The sequence below is a fragment of the Sabethes cyaneus genome, chromosome 3 (genome assembly GCF_943734655.1).
Source record: "Sabethes cyaneus chromosome 3, idSabCyanKW18_F2, whole genome shotgun sequence".
Taxonomy (NCBI): domain Eukaryota; kingdom Metazoa; phylum Arthropoda; class Insecta; order Diptera; family Culicidae; genus Sabethes; species Sabethes cyaneus.
In genome coordinates, this window is record NC_071355.1 from 118,112,119 (window position 1) to 118,139,633 (window position 27,515).

General features: G+C 37.5%; 1 protein-coding gene across 8 annotated transcripts in view; it reads left to right on the forward strand.

The window, feature by feature from the left end:
• LOC128742843 (basement membrane-specific heparan sulfate proteoglycan core protein) overlaps positions 1–27,515 on the forward strand; it is a 1,551,467-nt gene that overhangs the window by 354,057 nt on the left and 1,169,895 nt on the right. For 2 of the 8 annotated variants that reach the window (XM_053839329.1, XM_053839327.1), the window contains exon 1: positions 24,491–24,628. The exons of the other annotated variants lie outside the window; for them this stretch is intronic. The gene's annotated coding sequence lies outside the window, so the exon portion shown is untranslated. Of the gene's footprint in view, positions 1–24,490; positions 24,629–27,515 lie in introns of those variants that run through there. 8 annotated transcript variants of the gene reach the window in all.

Below are 27,515 nucleotides of genomic sequence, written 5' to 3' on the forward strand. Positions count from 1 at the left end.
AACGACCAGAACAACTCTAACTCTCAAATTTATGTTACTTTTCAGGGCGAATTACTTTGCAATTGTTGATATTTTATCGAAATCAAACCTTATCGGCGCTTGCTGTTCCTTTTCAACGTGGATCAAAAAGAGTCGCAGTAAACCGACTTCACCTATCATAAATTTCGATATTACCCATATTGCACAAAACTTATTGTCTTATTCTATCCATATTAGTTAACTTTACGCTTGTGTTCGTTACTAACCCTTAAAATCATTTAAAGTTTAAAAGGGAGTATTATCCTAAACATATTTCGAAGAAAAAGCAAACATGTATTTTAGACATCATCTTGGCTTTTGAGGAATAAAAAGCAGAATTGATGTCATTTAGGCCATTACAAATCATTTTTAAAGTTTTTGTCATAACCCCCCCCCCCTCCCTTGGAAATTGGCTTGAAAAAACGTGGGGGGGGGGGCAAAAATATAATTTGTAGAACGCGTGTTAATTTTTTATTATAAAATCAATTATCTGTGGGCTCTATAGCCTGAAAAACTCGAAAAATGAAAAATGAGTACCGTGACCGCACATAATTGCGATCAGCTCCTAATTCCGATCACTCAACCTAAATAGTCAATTTTTAAAAAAATTGAGCCAAAATCTGTAGTAAATGAACATGCTCAGTTATTGTGTTATGTGTTTATGTGTCAGTTCTTGAAAAATGACTGCCTTTGGGGCACCATACACTTCACAATAAATTAAATTCGACAGGCAGTAGCAAAAAATGTCATCAAAATGTATCAAAATCAAATCAAAATTCAAAATCAAAAGATTTTGAACGCTAATAGCTCTTCCCATTTAAAACGGATTTTGATCATAAATGATGCACCAATTGTCTGGTTTTCTTGAACAGATTGTTCATTGTTTGCCAATCGTTAAATAGTGAAAATTATCGAAATCTTTCAAGCTAAGTTTATTCCATACATTTTCCGTATGATAGTCTTTCTTCCCAGACACGGACGACCATTACACACAAAAGGCTTGTGGCTGCACCTGTTTGAAGACAAACGAGCAATATAAACTTGCGTGTTTTTTTTTTGACGTAGGACTACGTCTTTGTTTACTATACTGGGCCTGGGTAGCACTGAAAATGAAAATAGAAGTGTAACGTTTGAATGAAAGATTTCAAATGCTAGTAACTACTACACTACTGAACGAAACTGAACAATTTATACGTCGTTGGATAGATAAAATGACCAGCAATTTTATAGAGCGGTAAGAGAACAATTTTAAGGAAGACGGAAGAGAAAGCGGGGGGGTGTCTCCTATACAAATGAAACGCAAATTTCCTCAAAACTCGAGAACTAATCAAGCAAATGGAACAAAATTTGGCATGTGGGGGTTTCAGAAGGTAGGAATTCTTTCTACAGTATACTGAGACCTCTTCTCCTTCTAAGAGGGGGGGCTGCCATACAAATGAAATACACATTTCCTCATAACTCTAGAACTAATCAAGCAAATGGAACCAAATTTGGAATGTGGGGGTTTCAGAATGCAAGAATTTTTTCTATGGTAAATTGAGACCCCTTCCCTCTTTAGCAGGGGGGCTTCCATACAAATAATATACAAATTTCCTCATAACTCGAGTACTAATCAAGCAAATGGGACCAAATTTGGCATGTGGCGGCTTTAGAAGGCATGAATTTTTTTATGGTCAATTGAGACCTTTTTTAGGAGGGGGTGGGGCCTATCATACAAAAAATATACAAGTTTCCTCATAACCTGAGAACTAATCTAGCAAAAGGGACCAAAATTGGCATGTGGGGGTTTTTGGAGGAAAGATATATTTTATGGTGTACTGAGACTCCTTCTAAGAGAGGGGGGCTCCCATACAAAAAAAAACATAAATTTTCTCATAACTCGAGGACTAATTAAGCAAATGGAACCAAAATTTGGCATGTAGGTGTGGGGGTTTTTGGAGGTAGGAATTTTTTCTATGGTTTATTAGGACCTTTGCTTTCTTTAAGAAGGGAAGATCGCATACAAATGAAATGCAAATTTCCTCATAACTCGAGAACTAATTAAGAAAATAGAACCAAATTTGGCATGTGGGGGTTTTCGGAGACGTGAATTTATTTTGAATTCATTTATTTTATGATAGTTTGAGACCCCTCATCCCTGTAGGTAGGAGGAAAAGGACTCTCATACAACTAAAACATAAATTTTTGCGTATGTGCCATACTTTCTGCTTTGTAACAAGCGGTAAGCTGGGAAAGTAAACTAGTAAAACTTTCTCGGAGCTAAGGCAGTGAATCGACGCCGCTAACTTACGTGCCTGTTGCCATTCATGACAAAAGAGAAGAACATTCGAATTTTACATACATTATTTTATGCTACATATATACCAATATGGTGTAAAAAGTTTTCTTTAATATTCGAGGCTTCTTCGCGAAAACCAGCCTAACGTAGTTATACGCCAACTACGCGGTCATGTCTCGAACACAACCTTTTTGATTTGATTTTACTATTATTTTTGATCAAAACTTTATGAAAATGTCGAATGTGACCTAATTTTATTGCAATTGTAACAGTTGAACGAAGATAAAAGAAGGGTAAAGTTTCATAATCCACTTGTCGAGCGCTCGGGTACACAAATTTTATGAATATTAATTTAATGATAATAAGGCTTATACAAATTTGAAAAAAAGTGTATGACACCCCCCCCCCCCCTTCAAAAATTTTCGAAATTTGAAGGGGCAAAAAAATAAAGTGCAATAATGTTGCATTCTTTAATGTTAAGCAGATTTTTACAATTCCACGAGTTTACATCTCTAAATTACCCAATTCGTGCAAAGTTAAAGTATTTATCTCGTTAGTCTCGATCAACTATCATACACCATCTTAGCTTTCTGATTCTTGCTACAGGTCACAGGTGACTATTGTGCTTAACCTTTAAGTTCCGACACCAAAAATTGGGGTTCTTAGAATTAGACTTTTGGCTCCATTTACTTTAAATTTTGTTCCATTTTAATTCAACTTGCTTCAAAAGAACCGAATTAGATTGAGGCATCAATCAACTAAACAATGTATTAGTGAAATTTGCTACCACTTTTGACGGAGATAATTGCTGTGGGATTATATTTTGCTGTCATAGATAGTAGTATCTGCTTCTGCTTTAAAAATGGAGTTTTAGTATGGAAATGTATGAAAGTGGAATAACATTTTTATTGCTCGAAACAGTTTATCTCTTCAAACATTTCAATGAATCGCAAAATCCTAGAGCTTTCGAAGAAAGATCTAAACATTTATACTGATCTTATAACAGGACATTGTCCAAACCGCTATCATCTGAAGCTTATGGGGAAACTGCAAGGTGATATATGTCGATTCTGTTGCACAGAAAAAAAGACTCGGAATATCTGTTATGCCGATGTCCGTCATTTTTCACTTAAAGATCAAGGTTCTTCGACAGAGGGCTATTAGAAGCCCTGATATTTAAAAAACAACTCCCAGCGCAGTACTGCACTTCATCCGAAGTGCAGCACCGGACTGGACAAATGCTATTAGTCAAACAATAACAATCGCTTCTGATAGTGGTGCGTTTGCATCCTTAATATATCAAAGATAAACACGTTATGGTTGAGAACCAGCATCAGCTGAGGAATGGGCTAATATTCATATGACTAAAAGGTTGTCGAAGAAACAAGCGGTTTCAAACGTGAATGGTGTGATAGATTTTTTTTCTTAAAAAATTTCGGTAGCATAGCACATACGTTCCAAGTAAAAAAGTTGTAGGGACCTAAATTACCATTTTTACGAGAAGATTAGATTCCGATACTATTTCGTGGTTACCGAGTTCTGAACTAGTAAGTGACGCAGATTTGGATTATTAACCAAATCCGAGTGACATGCAAGTAAAAAGCAAAATTCAAATGAAGGTTAAGTTACACGTGTTTGGCTCTCTAAGGTGATCCTGTACTAAAATTTAAGTACTGTACAACTTTTTTGTATTAAATTTTTATTAATCTCGGAAAATAAACACTGGTTTCTTGTCCTTTGTTTAGTTATTGAAGGTTTGATGTTATTATTTTTTTCTTGAATACATAACAAGACCGCCAGTTGATTGACCTTCTACGTTCAGGCGGTTTCAATATGCGAAAAGGGTGCGGCAACAGTGCGACTGTTTTATCCAACATTCCTGAACCACTTCGGGACTCTCGAACTGAACTTCAAATCAGCCAATCGGGTTCGGTAAAAGCTCTCGGTCTTCTTTGGCATCCCTTATCGGATGAATTTAGTTTCAATGTCCCCGAGTTTTCATCGTCAGAGCCGATTACGAAACGTCTGGTGCTCTCCGAGATGTCGCGTCTTTTCGATCCGATGGGACTAGTCGGAGCAACAATCGTGAGTGCCAAAATATTCTTGCAAGCTTTGTGGTCGGACAAGCTCAACTGGAACGACGTGCTATCGGTGGAATATCAAAAATGGTGGATTATGTATCGAGCTGAAATCGAAACCCTTTTCGATGCTTCGAATCTCAAGACGGCTTTTAGTGGACAATTATCGCACCCTCGAATTACATGTTTTCACAGACGCATCTGACAGTGCCTATGGGTGTTGCATTTACGTAAGGTCTATTTCTGCTACTGGTGAACAAGCGTGCAATTTAGTGATGTCAAAATCGAGGGTGAGTCTACTTCGTAAATTATCAACTCCTCGCCTCGAGCTATGTGCAGCGGTTCTTGGAGCGCAATTGGCAGATTTTGTGCTCAAGTCAACCAAGTGGACCTGTCCCATTACATACTGGACCGATTCATCGATTGTTCTACATTGGATCGCATCGTCGTCATCATCTTGGAAAGTGTTCGTGTCGAATAGAATTGCCGAAATTCATCGATTAACCGGAGGCAGCATGTGGCGTCACGTTCCCTCAGAATTAAACCCAGCTGACAAAATCTCACGGGGTATAATGCCTTCTCAGTTGAAAACCGACGATCTTTGGTGGCATGGGCCACCCTATCTTCAACAAGATACGAGCGCTTGGCCGCAAAACTTTATCGAACTGTCGCCACTTCACAAACAAGCTCGCACCGAGGAAGGCCGAACAGTTGTTTCTCTTGTTGTTTCCACCACATCTACGGTAATCGAATTCATAGAACAGCATTCTACTCTCGTTCGTTTGCAACGCAAAGTTGCCTGGATGCTGAGGTTTGCCCAAAATTGTCGCACAAAAAATCCCCAAAATCGTCAGTTTGGGCCGTTGTTATATGCTGAGATGGAAAGAGCATTAAAATGTTTAATTAAGCAAACTCAACTAGTATATTTTGAGTCAGAAATTGAGTTCCTCGTGCAGTACAATCGACCGACCCGAAAGGAATTCAAATTCAAATCACAGCTAAAAAGTCTCAATCCATTTGTTGATGCTGAAGGCTTGCTTCGAATCGCTGGCCGCTTACACAATCTCGATGTCCCATACGACACTAAGCACCCTATAGTGTTGCCTCAGAAAGCTCAGTTGACCGTTCTTATTTTCAAACAAACTCATGTTCGAATGCTGAATGCAGGACCACAGCTACTCCTTGCGACTCTGCGGCAGCGTTTTTGGCCTATTTGGGGACGAGACCTAGCAAAGAAAATAGTTAGACAATGCATCACCTGTTTTCGTTGCAAACCACGAAGTATCTGCCAGGTCATGGGACCACTACCAGCATCCCGTGTAACGGCGTCGCGCGCGTTCATCAACTGCGGTGTTGATTATTGCGGTCCGTTTTTCGTAAAAACTCCGAACCGTCGCGGTCCGCCGGTGAAGGTATTCGTCGCCATTTTCGTCTGCATATCATCGAAAGCTGTACACATCGACATGGTGTATAATCTGACGTCTGATGCATTCGTGAACATGCTAAAACGCCTCGTCGGGCGTCGCGGACGTGTAACCGATATCTACTGCGATAATGCCCGGACGTTCGTTGGTGCCAATCGTCTACTCGAAGAAAATAGTTTGAATTTCAACGTCATCCACCAGTCCAGCAAACTGCTAACGTATTGCGCAGAAAATGGGATAACCTTCCATTATAATCCTGCGCGTTCGCCGCATTTCGGGGGCCTTTGGGAGGCCTCCGTGAAGACGTTTAAATATCATCTCTATCGGGTCATCAAAGATACTCAGCTCAACATAGATGACTTCAACATGCTACTCGTCCAAGTGGAAGGCATAATGAACTCTCGTCCACTCACTCCGCTGTCATCGGACCCAGCGGACGTCGTTGCGCTAACCCCTGGACACTTTCTCGTGGGAGAACCTCTTCAGTCTCTCCCCGAGCCGAATCTTTGTGACATCCCCATTAATCGACTTGATTCTTTCCAGAAGATGCAACAACGTCTTCAGCATTTTTGAAGAGCTTGGTCGCGTGATTATGTAGCCCAACTACAGGATCGAAAGAAATGGCCAGTCGTTCAACCGAACATTCACGTTGAAACCCTGGTGCTTCTAAAACAGGACAACACGCCGCATATGCGCTGGACTCTTGGCCGGCTTCCCAGGCAAGGACGGGCGTGTCCGTGTGGTTCAGGTCCGAACTGCATACGGGACATATCGATGGGCAATCACCGAGATTTGCCCACTACCCATTGATCATCACACCGAACAAGACGACCACGCTGATCCACCAGCTTCACCCGTTCGATCTACCATCCCCTGACCATGGAGTCGCTTGGGGATTGGTTGAAAGTGTCCTTTCTACGGGGCCCGGCATGTTGGAGAACTTAAACTACGCTATTGCAAAATAATTAATTCAGCTGAAATCAAAATTTATATTGTACAACCCTATTAAAATTAATCTAAAACGATAAATAATTAGACTATCGCATCATATCTAATCGGATTTTGCTATCGATATTTTTCGCCTGGTCCGATCGCTTCTCGATCGTGCAAACAGGTATTAACCAAATTGATCAGTCAGTATTCAGTATTAAAACGATTATCGAACACGCAACACACAGTGTTTTATCGCTGTTAAACCGAATCGTCATTCATTGCCACGTTTTAGGCAAGTATTGTGAGTGCTAAAAGCAAGGAGATTGTTCCATAGTTGGCCACTTGTGCCATATCTGCTCTGTTCCCGTTTATTCGCCGTATCGTCATCCGCTTCGTCCAGGCGTCGCCTACAGAACTTGTGTCATTTTTTTTGGTACACTTTCCTATCACAGACATCAAATTGGACTAGGTTTAATCGCGTTCGTAAGAAATCTGTTGGCACGAAGGGGCTTTGTTACTCTCTCTGGCGTACTTCCCAAGCAAGGACATCAAAATGGTTTAGGTTGAACCGCGGTGTTGAGAAATCTTGTTGAAATGAGGAAACTTGGTCACTTGTTTCGGCTTACTTCCCAAGCACAGATATCAAATTGGTATAGGTTTAGATCATCGTAAAGAATCTTTTAACCAATCACGAAGCGCGAATTCTGGTAAAACATAGGTTTATTATTTTCAATATTTCAATAGTTCAAAATCAAGAATCCATACTTTTCTTCATTTGGGTCAATTCTTAGAAGATTTTCCTATCGATTGGTGTAAAGCCAAGTGTCCACTATAGAGTTATTTTGGTAAAGTAAAAAGCGTAGAGCGTAGAGACTCTACCAGCTGTGTGTATACTATAAGGCATTTCTACCACTTTACCGCTCTACCTAGAGAAGCCGTAGAGAATTTTTACGTAGAGGGGGTCCACTGGGGAAACTGTAGAGCGTAGAGCTCAACCAAACACTGTGTCAACACAGGGTTTGGTAGAGCTCTACGCTCTATCTAACCTGCTAGATAGAGCTGTAGAGAACAATTTCGCTTTTAAAACGATTTCGCAACATGACGCCATATTTTTCTGATGCAACTGCTGCGAAAAAATTGTGTACCTATGTATATGACACATTCCGCGGGCCGGTATACCAATCAGACATTTTATAAAACATGCTTTTAGCATTGTTGATTATTTTTCCATGATTTAGCAATGTTTGAACCTTTCAAAACTGCCATAACTGGTATTCTAGCATTTTTGGAAGTTATATAAAACGTGTATCGAAAATAAATAAAATTTACAAGAAATAAATGATTTTTCGTGATATTTTTAAAAATGCTGCTACAGTGCGCTAAAACTTTGCATAATATCACTTGTTTTCGACCAACTTACATAGGAATACATGCAGAATCCATTCCAAAAATAGGTTGGATGTAATTTTGCAGTTATTTTGTATTTCAAGTGGATGAAATAGGACCATTTTCTTGCGTTGTAACGTCACGAAAAAGGCGTACTTTTTTGCTTTCGCAGAAAAGTACAAATTCGAACAATCTAATAATCCGGATTCTCTTTGTACTCAAAAATACCTTTAAAACGGTGCCTAAAAAATGATGATAAGTTAAGTAGAACCTAAGTTGCAACTGATTGAAGCTCGCGTTGTAACGTCACGGCGATCAGCCGGACGGATTCAGACCAAATGAGACATTAGTAATAGCATCGAAACCTTAAGACATTGCATAAAAGTTGCTTCAGAAAAGTTTCTTCATTTAAAAAGCTCTTTCTAGTGGTGAAAAAATAATCGGACATTAGGGTGTCCTCAAGCAGATACAAAAAATATTTTCTCTATTTTAAGTAAGAAATGATAGCTGTCTACAGAAAATTTGATGAAAAATTAATTTCAAGAAACTTCGTTGAATGCTGAAAATTTCTATTTCTTACATGAAAAAAGTTATAGAGCCAAACTCTTAGGGACACCCTCAAAAACAGGTTTTTCGATCTAGTTCTTTAATAACGCTTCGTACGCCTTTTAGATGTTCTAATAAATTGGTAATCGAATTAAATTGCACATTTTCGTCGAAGATACTAGAGCTCTATCTTTTTTCCTTTAGGAGCTATCTCTTGTTTCTTTTATTTCGACATGTTCACCTACGGTTGCTTTCATAATACCTTTTTTAGATATTCAACAGTGTTCTACCGTATGTTGTACATGGTGGAATACAGCATAATTTTACTCACAAAAAACAAGTGAGATTAGCTGATTATAGCTGCTTTTCTCCGAGATACAGTACATTAAAGAGTACATGTAAAAATAAAAAAGCCAGTAATAACTTCTAAAGGGAAAAAGATAGAGCCTACTATTTTCGACAAAAATATGCAATTTAATTAGATGACCAATTTATTAGAACATTTTCAAGCCATACAAAGCGTTATTAAAAAGTTAGATCGAAAAAAAAACTATTTTTAAGGGTGTCCCTAAGATTTTGGCTCTATAACTTTTTTCATGTACGAACTATGAATCTTCAGTATTCAACAAAGTTTCTTAAAATTAGTTTTTATACCAATGTTTTGTAGACAGCAATCATTTCTTACTTAAAATAGATAAAATATTTTTGTATCTACTTGAGGACACCCTAATGTCCGAATATTTTTTCACCACTAGAAAGTGCTTTTTAAACGAAGAAACTTTTCTGAAGCAACTATTATGCTATGTCTTAAGGTTTCGATGCTATTACTTATGTCTCACTTTCTAAGCATCCCTCCCACTGCGCGACGTAATTTGTGAACAACCCCACAATTACGTAGGTAAAATAGTGAAAGACAAATTAACAACACATTTTTGGATTATCCTTTATGTACAGAGGGCAGCAACAGCGATAATTAACGAATATTAAATAAACAGATTTTTCGTGACGTTACAACGGAACTACGACCCTCTCTGTGCAAAGCAGAGCGTTGTAACGTCACGAGAAGTAAAAGCTGTTTAAAAATTAACTTCACTAACTATCGGAATTCTGAAAACGGCAAGTTGTTCAGTATTCATCTCTTATCAAATCATAGAAGAACATCTTTAGATAAAATTTGAAAGAGAGCAGAATTTTCATGTTTTTTAACAGAAGAACCAAAAGACGTATTTCTGGCGCGTTGTAACGTCACGTTACATATTTGCTTTCCAAAACAATCTGGGCAACGCAAATGCTATTAATTTGTTCACTTTTAATAGGAAATTTTATGCTCTTTCCAAATTATAATAATATTTGGGGTTTCTCAACGATTTTCCCAGCTAAAACATAAATACTGTGCAAAGAAAAGTCAAAACGTTGTAACGTCACGGCGGAATGTGTCATATACAGTAAAGTGTGCGTAAGTTAAATGTCAGAAATATTGCACATTCACAGGCCAATTGGAAATTTAAGTGAATATTTTATTTTTAAGTGAAATGATATGAGGTAGCTTTTTATTATCCAGGAAAGTAAGTCGACTACTGGACTGCTCGATTGCTCAACTGGTCGACTAGACTGCTCGGCTAGATTGATCGACTAGACTGCTCGATTTGATTGCTCGACAGGACTGCTTAACTGAACTGCTCAACTGGACTGTTGAATTCGACTGCTCGATTGGACTGTTCGGCTGAACTTCAATCGCCGATTGCTTGACTGGACTGTCCAATAATACTGCTTGACTCAACTGCTCGATTTAACTTCTCAATTAGGCTACTCGATTAAACTTCTCGACTGGACTACTCGACTCAACTACTGGACTGGACTACTCGACTGAACCTCGATTCAACTGCTCGATTCGACTATTCGAACCGGCTACTCGACTCAACTGCTCGATTCAACTGCTCGACTAGACTACTCGGTTTGACTGCTCGACTCAAATGCTCGACTGGACTACTTGACTGAACAACTTGATTCAACTGGTCGACTCGACTGCTCGACTCATTTGCTTGACTCGACTGCTTGACTCCCCTGCTCGACTGGATTGTTCAACGCGATATCAAATCGGCTCATTTGAAACAGAAAATCTCGGTACCAGCTTTTCAAAAACGCTTAACTGCAAAATGTAAACAAACCGAGTGAGGGCTCTTTTCGCTATGCTAGTCCAGCAGAAAATAACTCTCACTCGGTTTGTTTACATTTTGTAGTTGGGCCGGTTGGGCAGTCGTGCTAAAAACCCGTGCAAAATAGACTTCAGTGTATTACGGTTTTTGTAAAAATGAGAATCACCCTACAACGCATAACAAAACTAACGAAAAACGTATTTAAAATAAATTAGTTAATTATTAAAATTATTAAAAATTAGTTTTACAATTATTGCAAAAATTAGAACCACCCCAACCATCAATTACATCAAAAGAAAGGCCTTTCTGAATGAAAAATTTCTTTTCCGGATACTGAAAGGCCGTTTTCTTCTAATTTCATAGAAGAATATAATTTTCAATTCAATTTCCACTTCCATTTCTATGAAACTTAAAGAAATTTTTGACATTTATTTTATATACACACTTCATATACGCGCATATGTATGTATGCGCGATTTGTTTGCGTCAGTTGCATCAGCAAAATATGGCGTCACATAACGAAATAGTTTCAAAAAGAAAATCGTTCTCTACAGCTCTATCTAGCAGGTTAGATAAAGCGTAGAGTATATGTCACCCCATCGACATCTCTATATCGAACTGCAGTAAACGTCAGCGACATCATGTCCGGGGCTCAAAATTTTGACAAGCGATTTGAGCCCGTTGTCAAATAAAAGTCAACCTTGTTTTGTTTACGTCGTACATAGTTTGTTGTTTCGCTCAGTTCGCTTTTTAGATTTATATTAAATATAATCTTAAATTAAATTAAATAACCTAAATTTCAGATTTATCAGCACAAAGCGGTAAATATATTTTTGTTACAGATTAGAGTTTACTACAGTGCCCCGTTAACTTTCTAGTGAAATAAATTCAGCTTCCAACAAGAATATTTTTGAACGCACCGCTAGTTTAAATTTTTCCGATTCGTTCGGGTGAAGAAATTGAAGTCACCTGCTGGATTCCGGTCGAATCGTCCAGTTCACAATGAAGGAATCCGCGGCAGGAAAATCTTCCGAAAATGAACATGCCGAAAAGGGCGTCGAAGACGCACGGTGCCGGATAAGCGCACGGACGACGATAACCAAGGCAAAAAGGATTAACGCTGTTGAAAAGTAATTATTGATGATTGAGACACTAACTTGATCATCGGATTATGAATTTCACGTAGAGAAAATGTTTTTTTATAAAGAAAAGAAAGAAATTGCTTAAGAAGATGATTGTGTTTAGTTCATTTAGTAGCATCACTGATTATCACTTTCATACATGAATGCCGGTTATCTTTGGTCAAAATCGTATAATTAGTGGCCTTCAAAAAGAATTAGTTTTGTGAGCTTTTGGCGATTTGATGGCTTAAAAGGTATTATGTGCTTCGAATAAGCTGTTGTTCTCATATGAAGATAGTTTTTCGACACTAGCTGAAGCAGGTGGAACTGATGATCGTCGTCACAAGGCAAGATCACATCTATGTAGGCAGCGCTCCGAGAAATAGCATTTCTGACCATGCTCTCGAAATGCAGCGCCACATTCATTTTCTCGTCGCTTGCAACTAGGTTCTGAAAAATGAAAATATGAGTTATGATTTTTATACGCAAATTATTCGGTTGGTGATATTATCTCATACTTTAAATTCAAATTCTGCTGCCAAGCAAATTGAAAGGAGTACATCGAAATTTGCTGACACTTCAATGCATTGCTCGCAGACGATTTTGGCTGCAATGCTCTTGCTTAGTAGCTCAACATTGGTCTTAACAGCAAAATTGGTAATATCATCGAAGCGGAATAGGTCCCATTCTCTCTCCGTTTCCTGATCAGCCATTGCTTGAATGGGCCTATTTGAACCCGGGTCAGGTACATCCACTATGTTATTGCAACATTCTAGAAGCGGCGTAATGTTGAAATCCGTGCAATTACCGTACGACGAACTGGTAATTTCGATTTGGTTAAGCATCCTCTTATAGCTTGCCCGAAATTGGTCTGCGTTAGGATTATTGTTTGAGCCGTTTTTTGATCTAATTGCTCCGAATAACATTTCCAGGAGGTCCTGGCTGAATCGGTAAGTGAAAAGCACTGGCATAATTTTATTCGTCTCACAGTACTCTGTGTAGAGATTGCTAAATGTTTCGAAGGCCACTAGGAAACCGAGAAAACCGGTCTTATACATCGAATCCAAAATCGGTGTACCATTAACTAGCTTCAAGCTCCTGATATAGCTTTCTGCGAACGCAAATACTTCCCGAATATCGTTTATATTGTCCTTGCTTATCGGTTTTTTGAAGTTTTTATCATCAGTCGTCATGCTGTTCAATATGTCGAACACATTATTGAACAGTTGCACGAACTCAGCAGTATAGTACGAATCTTTGAAATCCGGTTCAGAAGAGCTCAGTAAGTTCAAGGTAGTTGCCACGCTGCCACTGATGGTTTGAACAGCCAAAATGACTTTCATCTTCGTATTCTCAAAATATATATGTTTGTTTGTTAAATTTTTGGCTATTTTGATTCCCCGTTTATTTTGATATTCGTTCAGTTTCTCTATATGCTGCCATTTCACAAATCCGTTTTTTGACTCCAGCGTTTTTTGGGAATGCAACGTATTCCGCACTAGTTTAATCATGTGTACCACATCCAACAGTACATATACATTATATTCACCGCACGGATGCATGAAATAGGTTTTCAAATGCATTGAATCGGGGCGTAGGTCGCAACCAAGCGCGTTTGCCGTAGCAATGTTGGACTTAGCGCCATCGAAGGTAAGTACAATTACTCTAACGCCTGCTTCGTGCAGGTTTGATAGAACAGTATTTACGAGGATTTTCTTGTTTTCGGCCTTTAGACCATTAATCAGAAAATACGCGACCGGCACCTTCCATGCTTCCTCTACGCCAGACAGCATAAAAACCAGTGCCTCTTTCGCCGGACTTACAGTTTCTGCCTGTGAAGTTATGCCACCGTAGTTTACTGTACCATCGAATCGGTTCTTATATTTATTCCATGTGACCTGTTGACGAATGGCCATTTCATCCATCAACAGACATCCAACTAGCTCTTTGCCCTGAGCTAACATCTCTTGTGCCTTCACCTTCAGAGCACTAAGTGCCTGGCCACTTACACCAGGATCGCCGTTGACGTTGACGTACCATCTAGAAATCGTACGGGAGTGAGGAAGCGCGTTATCAAAAACTTTTCGAACGTAGTTGTAAGCCCTTGGTGCGTAGAAGTGTAGAGTAATTGCAAATTTTCTTAGTGACTCACTGTACGTATTTCCCTTCTTCCTCGATATCAACTCGAGAAGAATTTCATTGTCAGTTGAATATTCCTAGATTTTATTGGAATGAATAAATAATAGAATTCGTAATGTATTGTTTTATGCTTGGGTTTGTGTCTTTGTCTGATTTAATTTTAAATTTTTAATACGACACAACAACTTATACTAAAACAGTATAGGTATAAGCTTTAAGACTACAAACAACTTATACTAAAACAGTATATAAGCTTTAAGACTACAAACAACTTATACTAAAACAGTATATAAGCTTTAAGACTACAAACAACTTATACTAAAACAGTATATAAGCTTTGAGATTACAAACAAGTTATACTAAAACAGTATATATATATATACTTTAAGGCTACAACTTATTTTAAAATTAAAATTAACCTGCAGTGGATTATTTTCGAAGTTATCAATAAGTTTCCGCGCTTGGAGAGTCGCCAGCAACTGCTCCATACTCGTCACCCGATCATGCAGTCTTCTGTTCTGATTCCGTAATTGTTTGATTGTGTGCTGGTTCCGTGCAAACTGTGATTTGATTTTTGGAATTGCAGCCACCAATTGATCACCTGTCGTATTTGTAGTGATGTCCCCTATATATCTCACAGTCCCAGTTGATTTAGCTCGTTTCTCAGGCAGCGATTGTACAATTGGGTTATGAACACTTTTGCGGTGAGTCATTTCATATTCGGTGCTTGGTACGGCTGAAGCCGCTGAAGCAATCAAAGCGGGCAGGTTACTGGAATTTATTAAAACCTTATCTTTAGTTAAATATTCATTTAGCAAATCGTATTTTGAAAATACATACCGGTCTTTCAAGGTTTCACTACCAAATAACGTTGGAACAGCTGTACTCAGAAGCGTTATCTTAGTTCCCAAACTTTTGAACGACTCCGTTGTGAAATGGTCAGAACAAATCCTGACAGTTTTAAAGTTGATGCCTAGCTGCGTTTGTTGTATCATTTCATTCTCAGCTGCCACTATCAACCGGACCCACTCTAAACGCCGGGAAGCTTGTTTGGGGAAACGATGTTTCGAAAACTTTGGCTTGGAAACGTAATGTAAATCGTTCTTACAAGATGGAACTATGCACTTCATCTTGTCGCTAATTTCAACTCTTCGAACACAAGAAAAAGAAAATCCTGCAGCTGATATCGTCACAGCCGTATCAATTACACTCGAGAGCACCAGTAGTATGTAGATAAAATCTATATTATATTATAATGATATGCTAACCTAATGATATCAAAACAAAACAAAACAGCAAAACACGGATGCAATTGTTGATATTTTTGACAGCTGAGTACGCTGAGATGTTGTCTGCTCAAATTGGCCGAGATGCCAATGGGGTGGTATATGTAGAGCTCTACCAAACACAAAACGAACGTGTATACACTTTAGAGTTTTGACGTAGGACTACGTCTTTGTTTACTATACTGGGACTGGGTAGCACTTTGTAAAAACGAAAAATAGAAGTGTAACGTTTGAATGAAATATTTCAAACGCTAATAGCTACTATACTACTGAACGAAACATAACAGTAAATATGTCGTTGTATAGATAAAATGTCCAGCAATTTTATAGTAACATATTAATAATAATTTTTTATACGCTAAATAGTGAAAATGTGTGTAAAGTTTCAAGGCCGAATTTTCCCATACATTTCCCTTGTGATCGCCTAGCTTCACAGGCACATACGACAATTAGATACACCAAAGGATTTGGATCCAAATGATAACCTTTGAGACCACTTTGTAAGCCACACCCCTTTTCCAATCCAATTGGCAACATCGATGGCTATTGACGGCAACACCGACCCCGAAGACAAGCGGAATCAGCGGGCAATGGCCAACGTGAATCCCACACGATGCACTTTACGTTACAGTTTGCATTATCCCCATCGCAGACATGCGAAATTGTTCGATAGCTTGCTCAATCAGTGTCGGACAATCATTTAAGCAGCAGCAGCCGATATGGTTTCCTCCACCACCTACACTAGCTTACAAGTAGCAGCGGCAGTGACTATAAAATGGTACACTTGGTTCGCGGCCTGGTCATTTATCGCACTATCGCACTGACGGACGTTCAGTATTTTATTTATCATCGACGGCTATCGGACACTGAAGGCAAATGGAAACGGATCGACTGACGGGCAGCAAATTCAGCAGCAGGTCGTTGTGGTCTTAAACAGTTCTTATAAGAACTATAGTAATTGAAGAATGGAAAGATTTTTCTGCACTTTCTAAATGGTTAACGTTCCATTTTGCGTTATACCATGGAAAATGCTTGCTCATTCAGCGTCGGATAATCATTCAACCAGCAGCAGCAGTTGATCTGGTTTCCCCCACCACCTACACTAGCTTACAAGCAGCAGCGGCAGTGCCAGTGATTATAATAAAATGGTACTCTTGGTTCGCCGTCTGCTCATTCATCGCACAATCGCATTGACGGACGGTCAGTATTTACCATCGACGGTTATTCGCGTTGACGAACGTAAGCTGCTGCCACCTCCAAAAGTTTACTGTAGGGGTGAAGCGGAATAGGAATTTCTTAAAGAGCGCAAGAGATCGAAACATTTTGGCAGATTTTCACCCACATGTACATACGAGCATTTCTATGAGTGTGCAAGAGATCATTTAATGCCGTCAACGCGAATTGGTGGCGAAAGCAACGGCATTTGGCGGCAACACCAGCGATCGGAGGCAACACCGATAGCAATTGGGAGGTAAAAACGATAGCATTTTGGCGGCAATTGGAGGCAAATCCAAGGACTTTTGCGGCAATTAATGTCATCTTAGATGATAATTCGAGGCAAACCCAATGGCATTTTGGCCGTAATTTTCGCAAACCAACACTGAAGGCAAATGGAAACGGATCGACTGACGGGCAGCAAATTCAGCAGTATGCCGTTGTGGTCTTAAACAGTTCTTATAAGAACTATAGTAATTGAAGAATGGAAAGATTTTTCTACACTTTCTAAATGATTAACGTTCCATTCGGATAATTATTTGAGCAGCAGCCGATCTGGTTTCTCCCATACCTACACTAGCTTACAAGTAGCAACGGCAGTGCCAGTGACTATAAAATCGCACACTAGGTTCGCCGTCTGCTCATTTACTGCACGATCGCACTGACGGACGGTCAGTATTTTGATAAAACTAATCCATTTCTGCTTTACAGTGATTTGGTATTTCCTATCACTCCTGTATTAGCGGGCAACCATCATCCTAGAGCCTGAAGGACCGAATAGCGACATCCATCTATATATTGGCAACAGTAATTATAGTACTGATTTTTAAGAAGTGCTATCAGCTCAAACATAGTTCTTTTCAGGGCCACCAAACAATTTCAAACGGTTTTTTTCAAAACCACCATTGATTCAATGAAGAATTAAATCAGAATATTTCGCTCTTCTTTTACAAATAAACACTCAAACAATGATACTCACAAATACTCAAATATGCATATGCCAGAAATGCAGTTTACATTAGTCTTTGATTTAATGATCAGACATAAAGTTATACTTCATCGATTAAAACATGTTTTCAATATAATGAGTATTATATGACACAGTCCTACGTCACCCTTTCGTACAACCCTTAGGGCTTTATACCTTGTAGTTTTTTGTAGTAGAGAACTCTCCCATAGAGTTGCTGTAGAGCTCTACCAGTGAGTTCTACAGGGTGTATACACTACCCAGCTAGCATTTTCATATGTATAAAAAAGGTAAAAATCAGCATTACGTACAGATATACATGCTAAATAAATCGTATTTCATGCGCAAAATTAGCATATCCGTACTAGTTTAGAGGCGATATACGTGATTACGAATAATTTTGAGCGTAACGACTATATAAGTATTTATATACGATAATATCCGATTAAGCGCGAGTCGCTCTGTACTACTCTACGATTTTGTGCTGAAAATCGTATGTATGTCAGGCATTATCGTTATATACGACAGAAAATCAACTTGATCCCACTTTATCCAGCTTTAGTTACGATTTTGAGTTTGTTAGGAGATATTTACGAAAGTTTTCGTACATTGATATACGAGTTGGTGCTAGCTGGGTACTCTACCTAACTCTACGTGAGATTTTTCTCTAGCTCTACCTGAAAAACTCTATAGTGGACACTTGGCTTAAGAATATTGAAAATCGATCGGAAAACCGCTGAGCTATTAGCGCTCAAAACCTTTCATTTTTCGTGACGCTCGCATTTTTCGATTTTTTGGAATGACACCCTATCTCAAAACTTGCCGTAAGACGTAGTCCTACGTCAATAATTCAAGTGCCCCTCATTGCTAATCCCCTTTATGGATATGCACCAAATAATCCTCAATTACTTAAGATCAACGAGTTTTACGATGTCACAAAATTTCAATGACGTATGTTTTAAATTGAATGAGTTATAACTATTTTAAAACTGAAAAGATATCCGGGTACCCTGTTGCACACATAACGGTTAAACACGCAAAAAAAATAAGATTTTTAGGAATTTTTACTTAGTTTAATCATGAAACCCGAATCTATACTTGCTTTTCATAAATAAGTTGCTAGCTGACCCAACAAACTTCGTATTGCCACAAATTATACTGTGTTGTACATAAATCGTGAATTTCGGATGACCTTTGTCACAATCTCGAGTTTTGCAACTTTCTGAGGAGTTCATGGGTGGTTTAATATACAAATTTCCCTCACAGTAAAGTAGACAACAACCCTTCCCCCATTGCTTAAAATATTTTTCTGTGACTTGTAGGATTAGCAGAGGTTGGACAATTCGCAAAAATAAATATATGCGCCGAGCGTCGGCAAACGGTTTTATCATGAGAAAACCAGATATGCGAATGGTTCAATTCGCATATTACTAATGAGCTATATTCATTCACGCTTCATCGCATCGCTGAATATCGTGTGCAACGCAAAAGTGCGAAATAACACCTTCTACTGCGTCTAAAGTAACTAATACTACTTTAAACTGTGATGAGATTCAAAACTGAACAATGCATTATCGGCTAGGCAGGCGAATACTGTATGTTCATGAGGGACGTTCATCGATTCAAATAAGCATTTTTTCGCGAATTCTCCAACCACCGAGCACTCTCAAAACATGAAATATTTGTTATTGTACGTACAATTTATGGTTGAATGGAAAAAATAAATAAATAACTAATCTGGGTTATCATTTACCACTGGCTCATATTCGTCAATTTCCTTGCAAATAGTTGATATTGATATAAAGCACCTTTTATTGTGACATGTTTATTTGAAATATAATTGCCTTTCAACTAACGGCTTAGTGTTCCGCAGTACAGTTGAAAGCAGGAAAAACTATTTGAATTTTTGAATATTCCAACTCATGTACCAACTACTACCCTCCATGACCGTAATATGTGCAATCCTAAGAACAGAACAAAAGACTAAATGATATTACGATTTGAGATTGCTTGATTCTTTTCGGTGAAATGATAACTATGTTTGTTTTATGCGTGACGCGTTTCAGCCTACTGCATTCTTTCGGCCATCTTCGGACGCCTGCGGCCATTTCTTAACACCGCGGTTAAACCTAGACCATTTTGATGTCCTTGCTAGGGAAGTGCGCCAGAAAGAGTGACAAAAAACCCCCTCGTGCAAACATACGAACGCGATTAAACCTGGTCCAATCTGTTGCCTGTGTTAGGGAAGTGTGCCAGAAAATATGACACAAGTTCATTGTCCCAACAAATCGCAAATTCTTTGCTGCGAGACGATTAAACCTCGGCGAATTTGATATCTGTGTTGGAAAAATGTACTACAGCTGTAGGGCTCGGTTATAATACGACTCTGTATGAATACGCATGCTTGCCGTTTCATTAGAAGTGTAGTGAAAAGCTGTGCTGTTGATAAAATAGGATTGAATTGGTAAAATCCCTTCAACGTGGGGAACCATGGGTAATAAAAACAATCTTTAATTTCAGTAAGATAGCAGAAAAGCAATAGTTTCTGTTCTTGATTTTGTTAAATTGTTTTCAAATGTACAATCTTTTGAGAATTGAACGTATGCAATGTTACTACTTTGATAAATGTTACATACAACGCATGTAGCATGTATATATGTTGCATATAGCATGTATACATGAAGAATCGAATGATTACAAGCATGAATACATGCTACTACAAAGACGCTTACGTAGTCCTGCGTCACCTATATATGCGGTCGTGTCTTGTACACAACCCCTCTGATTTTTATTACGTATAAGGGCGACAAGGGTACCCGGGTACCCATGATTTGCTATGTTCATAACTTTGGCTATATGGAACCGATTTGGATGAAACCAGTGGCATTTGATTCGTACATTTATCTAGTTTTGATTAGATAAAGCATTTGGCCATCAAAAGACATGTAGTTCCCGGGAATCGGTAATTTTGGAGCAACGTCCGGTAAAACGTGGGACGCCGCTTATTTTGAAAGAATATCAGCTTTCAGCAAAGCTATTAGCTTTGAACTTAACGTTGTGGACCCTTTTTTCATCTTATTATATAAATTGGTGACTTTAGATCGCATTGGCCATTCCAGAATTGGGTTCCTGTAGGGTTACAGATGGCCAGTTGTGTGCCTAATCCAATATTAGAATTGGTTTAGCGGATCTTTTAGATGTTTTGAACTGATATGGCCAGTTTAGTACTGATTAATAATTTCGGAACTGGTTCCAAATGTATAACGAATGGTTCTACGTTTTGAACTGTTCTGATTATGCTAAGCATTATCTTGAATCCTGCGGTATCATCTGTGACCCCGTAGAAACCATTTTCGAAATAACAGGGTGGCAACCGGATACGAAAAACCAAATTCCCTGATTTTTCCAGGTTTTTTCCGGTGTTTAATAAAATTCTAGGTTTCATATTGCGATATAATTTTAACTGAAAATGTGTTTCGATCATTGATATTTGAATTGTTTATCAATCTACGAGGTAATGAGAAAAATTTCCCCACCTACTCTATTTCCCTAGGCGAATTCTTCAATCACTTTCTCTTATTCTGCCGACCAGCAAGTTACACTCCTCCCGTAAGTTCCTCATCTGTTCTTTTTCCCGCGCAAGTTTATTCGCAAACTCAGGCGCAAGCGGAGTTTTAGTGCCCATTGCGGCTAGCTCTCGAACCCGCCGTGGTACTTTTCCTGCCAGCCATGCGGAAATGTTCGTATGTTTAATGTTCGTTCTTCGAGCCACCCCAAAAAAGCCATGCAAAAAAGTTTAATTGAGCTAATTTTTAATTTCGCTTTACCACTGGTGGCTGTTCTACTTTCTGACCAACGCGGTTTAATTTACTTTGCATGGATTGATCGGGATTTACTCTTCCGTGTCCAAGATCGAGCCAAAAATTATAACCGAAATACACCCGCATTTCGGTTATAATTTGTTACAACAGTATGGCAAGTTTATGTACTGCTGAATTTCTCCAACATTTTTCTCGAAAACCGAATTTCGCTGCGGTGCCACTGGCATTTACTTCGATGTTCTGCGAATTGTGTCGCATGCCGCAAAATATCTATCCTGAAACTTCAATGTCATTCGATTCGACTTGACTAACGCCAAACGAAACGCGCGAAGTGAGTGCAAACTAAATTTGTTAATCACTTCACCTGCCTCGCAAAATAAGGCCCTTTGCAAAACACTGAGCTAATTATCGATAACCCAATCTATCGCTTGTGTGCCGTACTTCTTTATCTATTTCTAAGTGTTCTTGACTACTCAATGAATCGATCATTGGGGTTGTTTGAAAAATTCCCTGATTTTGATAAAAATTCCCTGATTATTCCAGGTTTTTCCAGGTAATTTCAAATTCCCTGACAATTCCAGGTTTTCCAGGTTTTTTCAGGTAGTTGCCACCCTAAAGAACCAATCAAAATACATCGAAATTAAAAAAATATCACCTACCGAACTAATTCCAAGAACTTTGATACTCATATTGCTAGGTTTTACCTCCAATCCTAGACTAGCCACCCATGACCCCACATTGTATTCATTGAACCTACTCCGGAATGGCCAACCTGATTCATCTCATTATATGAAATAGTTCATTGTATGAATTTTTAGAGTTTTTATATCCGCATGACTGATTTTCCTGCAATACAATCAGTTGTCTACCTCACAGCGGACACTCTGTAGAAATTCCGGATTTTCGGGCCCCGTATGTCTTTTCATGGCCAAATGGCCAGATCATTCAAAACTAGAAAAATTAACGAATCAAATGACACCTATTTCATCAAAATCGGTTTAAAATTGTTGATGTTATAACAATATCAATTTTGGGTACCCGGGTACCCTTGTCGCCCTGCTAAAGGTGTTTTTTTGTCGCACACGTAACGGTTAAAAAAATTTCTTTGTTTTTTTTTTCTCCTGCCTCCCTCTCCCCCTAGAGCTGCCCAGCGTCCGAAGGACAAAAACTTTAAAAAATATTTGTAGGGTAGATGCTCCAGTAATGGAGGGATTATGTCGGGGGGTAGTGTGTAAAGACAATTTAAACGCTCAATTTATCAGTTTTCAATTGAACTACATGATAATATGGTGCACCATAGTGTTGGCTTTAAATACATACCAAAATTATACCATTCTGCTGGTTAATATATCTAAAATATTGATTTTCCTGACATTAGTATGTGCTCCTAAAGTAGTGGTAATGTTCCTATAATAGTGGAAAATTTGCCTATAATAGTGGAATGTTGTTTACCGCCTTAGCAACGCTTGCAATGAGCATGGCAGCATGTGGATAACAACGTAGGCTTGTTAAAATGCTATGGATTGTTACGAATTTCTTAAGCAATTGCACTCTATTAGACTGCTGAAAAGAAATTTGTAATTTTTGCACCAGGCTCTTGAATTTTAATTGTGTATCTTAGATAAAACTGTTAACAAATAAATATTTAACAATAGAAAACTGAAATTATCTCGAAATCCGCCAAAATTATGATATATTTCGAGTTTCCACCACTACTGGTACTACCACAACTACTGGAGCATCTACCCTAATGGCCTAAATTAAAAATTTGAATGACAAACATTTGCAAAATGTCAAGCTTTTCCGAATTGAACCTGCGGTCGTAGTTCCACACGAGCCTCTCGTTCGTGCCCCGAGGTAGCGGCCTTCATACTTTTTCGCATATTTAGAACGTCTTCACAATTCCTTTATTTTCCTAAAATATAGTGTTATACAATTTTTCCTACGTACAAAATGGAAATAACTTTTTACGGTTGTATATCAATCTTAACTAAAACATTGTGATCAAATATTATGGATCCACATCAAAATTAGTTCCAACTTTCAGCAGGCTCCCCTACATATTCGATTTTCCCCAACTGTAGGTTTAACAACCATATACAAATTTCAAAGCTCAGTATTTTTCCTCGTTTCAAATGACTAACTACAAAGGAATTCGAAAGATAGCGATAAAAATAATTGAAAATGTCCCCCTCTTGGCCTTGACAACTCTAACAGAGCTCGTGAATTAAAAATATAATGTAGAGATTGTTATAATAATGCACAAAATATGTATTTATTCAGCATAAAACTTTTTTCCGTTTTCGGTTAAATTACGTATGTTGAATACTGACTAACATAACTTAGCTCATAAGTTTTTTCGTCAAACGAAAATGTATTGGAAAATTTAATAATCAATGAACATAATTTAAAATTTATTGATTAGATTGATTGATTATCATATTCTAAAACGCATAAATCTTTAATCAATTCAGGTACACAATATTCTACTATCTAGCGCGTAAATGCTCCGTCGTTTCGCTACAGTATAGCGAATAAAAATATTTTGAAGTGCCGAAGCATGAGAATTCTAGTATGCTCTTTGAAAATATAATCGTGCTGCTTTCGTATTATGCATAATTCGTCGAGAACTTGCATCGGTTCTGAGTTCCGTTTTGTTTTGATGTCATCGGCAAAGATCCACGTGCATTTTCATTACGCTGAGCTCTCAGCATAAACTCTGGTAGCAATAAATGCAACATTCACGCCAAGTGAGTAACCAGAGGGCACTCAATTTACGATTGAAAGACATATTGTTTCGACAATGTAAAAAAAATCTATGCGGTAATGTTAGTATTTACATACAATAATCGCTATTATAATCATAAATTCATTACACGTATGTATAGTGTTAGTAGAATAGTATTAAATGATATGTTGTATTTTTAAGTTACATATTTCATATCAACCTCAGTCAATTTTGAGTTCCAGAATCGGTATGTATGTACTTTTTAACTCCTACCGAGTAAAATCCGATGGCTGGAACCCACCCAAAACATGAAGTATTCCGCTTCGTGCTGTTTTCACTCGTGCAAGTAAGTTCAGTTCGCAGCGAGATTCAGCGTCGATGAGACGTCGTCGGGAATAGTAATGAATTTTTCTGCATTATTTCGCGATCCAAATAATAACGCGGATAAGTGACTGTTCAGTTGACGTTTATATTGTATGAGTTATGTGTGATGTAGTGAGCTGAGCATAGCGTAATCTGAAATCTGAATCAAGTACTACAAAACATTTTGAATGAAATCATCCTCGCATAAAGAAAAATACGCGGCTGCATTTTATTTTAACCTGAATGACGTTTGGCAGGACAAAGAAGAAACGATCTTAAATCTGTGACCTCAGCATTATTCTACAGATCAGTATCAAATGTTACAAAAAACGTTATGCAAATAAGTCTTTTCTAGATAGAACATTTCTGATAAATTTATATCCATACATCTGGAGAGTATATTATTCATTTATATCAAATTAATATGTGAAATGATATTTTGTACTAGATTCGGCGTAGTGGTATATTTTGATCCCCGCTTGTCATGTGAGGGTAAATTTGAAATGAATTGGATTTAGAATGGACCTAGCAGAGGTGGGCACAATTTCGATAATCCGCTAACAGCTAATTAGCTCAGCTAACATTTTGGTTAGCAGTTAGTGTTTTCGCAAATTTTTAAAATTGTTAGCTTTTTTGTTACCTTCCGCTAAGTTTATGTGCCGCTAAATAAACCGCTAACTTTTTTTAGCAAGAGGAAAATTGTTATGAAATATGAAATTTTTCTTTTAATTTAACTGTTTAGCTATTATCTATCAATATTATTGCATAGATCGAAAGATCCCAAAACTTAATAAACTTTTGTATGCGAGCACGGTTGATGGACTCATGAAATAAATCAATAATTAAAAAAGATATTTTCTTAGAAAACCTCAAGAGCATCATTTTAAAAATAATTTTAAAGCATCATTTTAAAAATATGAAAATGAAACCATTTGATTTTTTTAATGTGGTTTAAAGCAGTGTGTCATTCACCACGCAAGAAAATATAGCCAAGTTTTCACAACAATCCAGCAAAATTATTATCTGGAAAATAATTTTGCACAAAATTTTCCGTGGAAGCGAAAAACGCCATAGCAAACTTGAATTTCCAAAATATTTTTTTTTTGTTTCTTATTCTTGTTTCACAAACTGACCAATGTGTGCTTGTTTGGGATTAAAATTTCACGATAATATTATTTTTTATTTCTGAGTGATGACCAAAAAGGTCGAATTCCTAAGATATTCATAGACAGCAGTCCCCTAAATTACATGCCCACTGCATTTTCTTAGTATCCTGTTAGTCAATTTATTTAGTTTTTGTTAGTTAACTAGCTCATACCGGGCTCTAATAATATACCAAGAATCAGTTTTGTTGATCGATAGATAGCTGATGAGCGAACAGCATCACGCATCGCCTTATTCGGGGAATTCCTGTACCACTTACCAAATGTGTGGTTGAGCAAAAATTTTGAAATGAAAATGTAAGTAAATTTTTATGGCAATCCAGAAAAAATATTGTATGGAAAAATTAAAAAAAAATTCCACAGAAAAAACTATGTCCTGCCTCATGGAAATAGTCGTAATTTCATTTCATCCATTTTAAATGTGGTAATGTTCTTCAAAACATTTTTTTTGTGAATACCTGCAATTTTTTCACGAAATAATTTCATGTTTTTCCAGTATATATTTTTTCTTATACCTTTGCAACAAATTTAGCGGTTAGCGGTTAGCGTTAGCTTCCGCTAAATTTTTTGTTCATTTAGTGGTTATCGAAGCTAACGTATTGAATTAGCTGTTAGCGAAGCTAAAATTTCGATTAGCGGTGCCCACCTCTGGAACTTGGTATGATTTATCTATTTTGAACAACTGTTACGAGTACTCTATTTTGGATATTTACGGCAAAATCAAATGAAAAAGACCAAAATAGAGTATGCGTAACGCCTGTCATAAATAAATAAACCAAATTCCAAAATAAATAAACCAAATTCCTAAATAAATAAGTCAAATTCTGTTATGAATGTGCCTATTTTAAAATGAAGACTTTATCAAATAGGTACCTGTCAAGACTATATCATTTTTTGCATTTTTTATCTTGAATTGTGAACATAAATTTAGGGTAATTTGCCAATGATCGTACAGCTAAGTCACAGAATTTTGATTTTTAATGATTTTTTTCTAAACAAATAATTACAAATAGATAGAATTATAAAAATCTGAATAAGATGTAAAATATGTTCACATTACATGACCATTTTCATCGAAAAAATAAACTTTTCGGATAAAAATATACAATTTTTTGACAAAGCTTGAAAGCCCAATCGTTGAACACTTCTGAAACCGTATTGTCCTATAGTTGAACACTTATTGTCCAATGGTTGGACATGCAATATATTGCACCGACCTCAAAGCTAATTTGATAGTTTTTTATTAGGAATTCGTACATTTTAAGTATTTATTTAAAATAATCAGCAATTAGTTAACAATGTTAACAACAATGTCATGATAGTAATTACAAAATATTTCATAAGGGTTTAATTTTCCTTTTTAATCTTCGATTCTCTTCTCCTTCATTCCTGTTGTTTTCCCGCAAATTTTTCCTCTCTTTACTGTTCCCTACTCTTCAATTTTCTTCGGCCTATTCCCCAGCTGTTTGCTAGGGAAACCGTGTTTATTTCTCTCTTTGATCCTCGAAACAAATTGCCATAGTCTGGAAACTTGGTAGAGTATGCGTAACGCCTGTCCTAAATAAATAAACCAAATTCCTAAATAAATAAGTCAAATTATGATATGAATGTGCCTATTTTAAAATGAAGACTTTATCAAATAGGCACCTGTCAAGGCTATATCATTTTTTGCATTTTTTATCTTGAACTAGCTGACCAGCTAATTACTGACACGAAGAATTTGAATACAATTTTGGATGCCAATTTACAACACCTATGCAGTCAAAAAGCTAATATACAACAACGTGCAGTATAACATGCCAGATACGCAGATTTGCTGCTTATGTTAATGCTTATTAGTTACCAGGAATGGGTAGTTTAATATACAAATTTGCAATTTTTCCTAACAGTAAA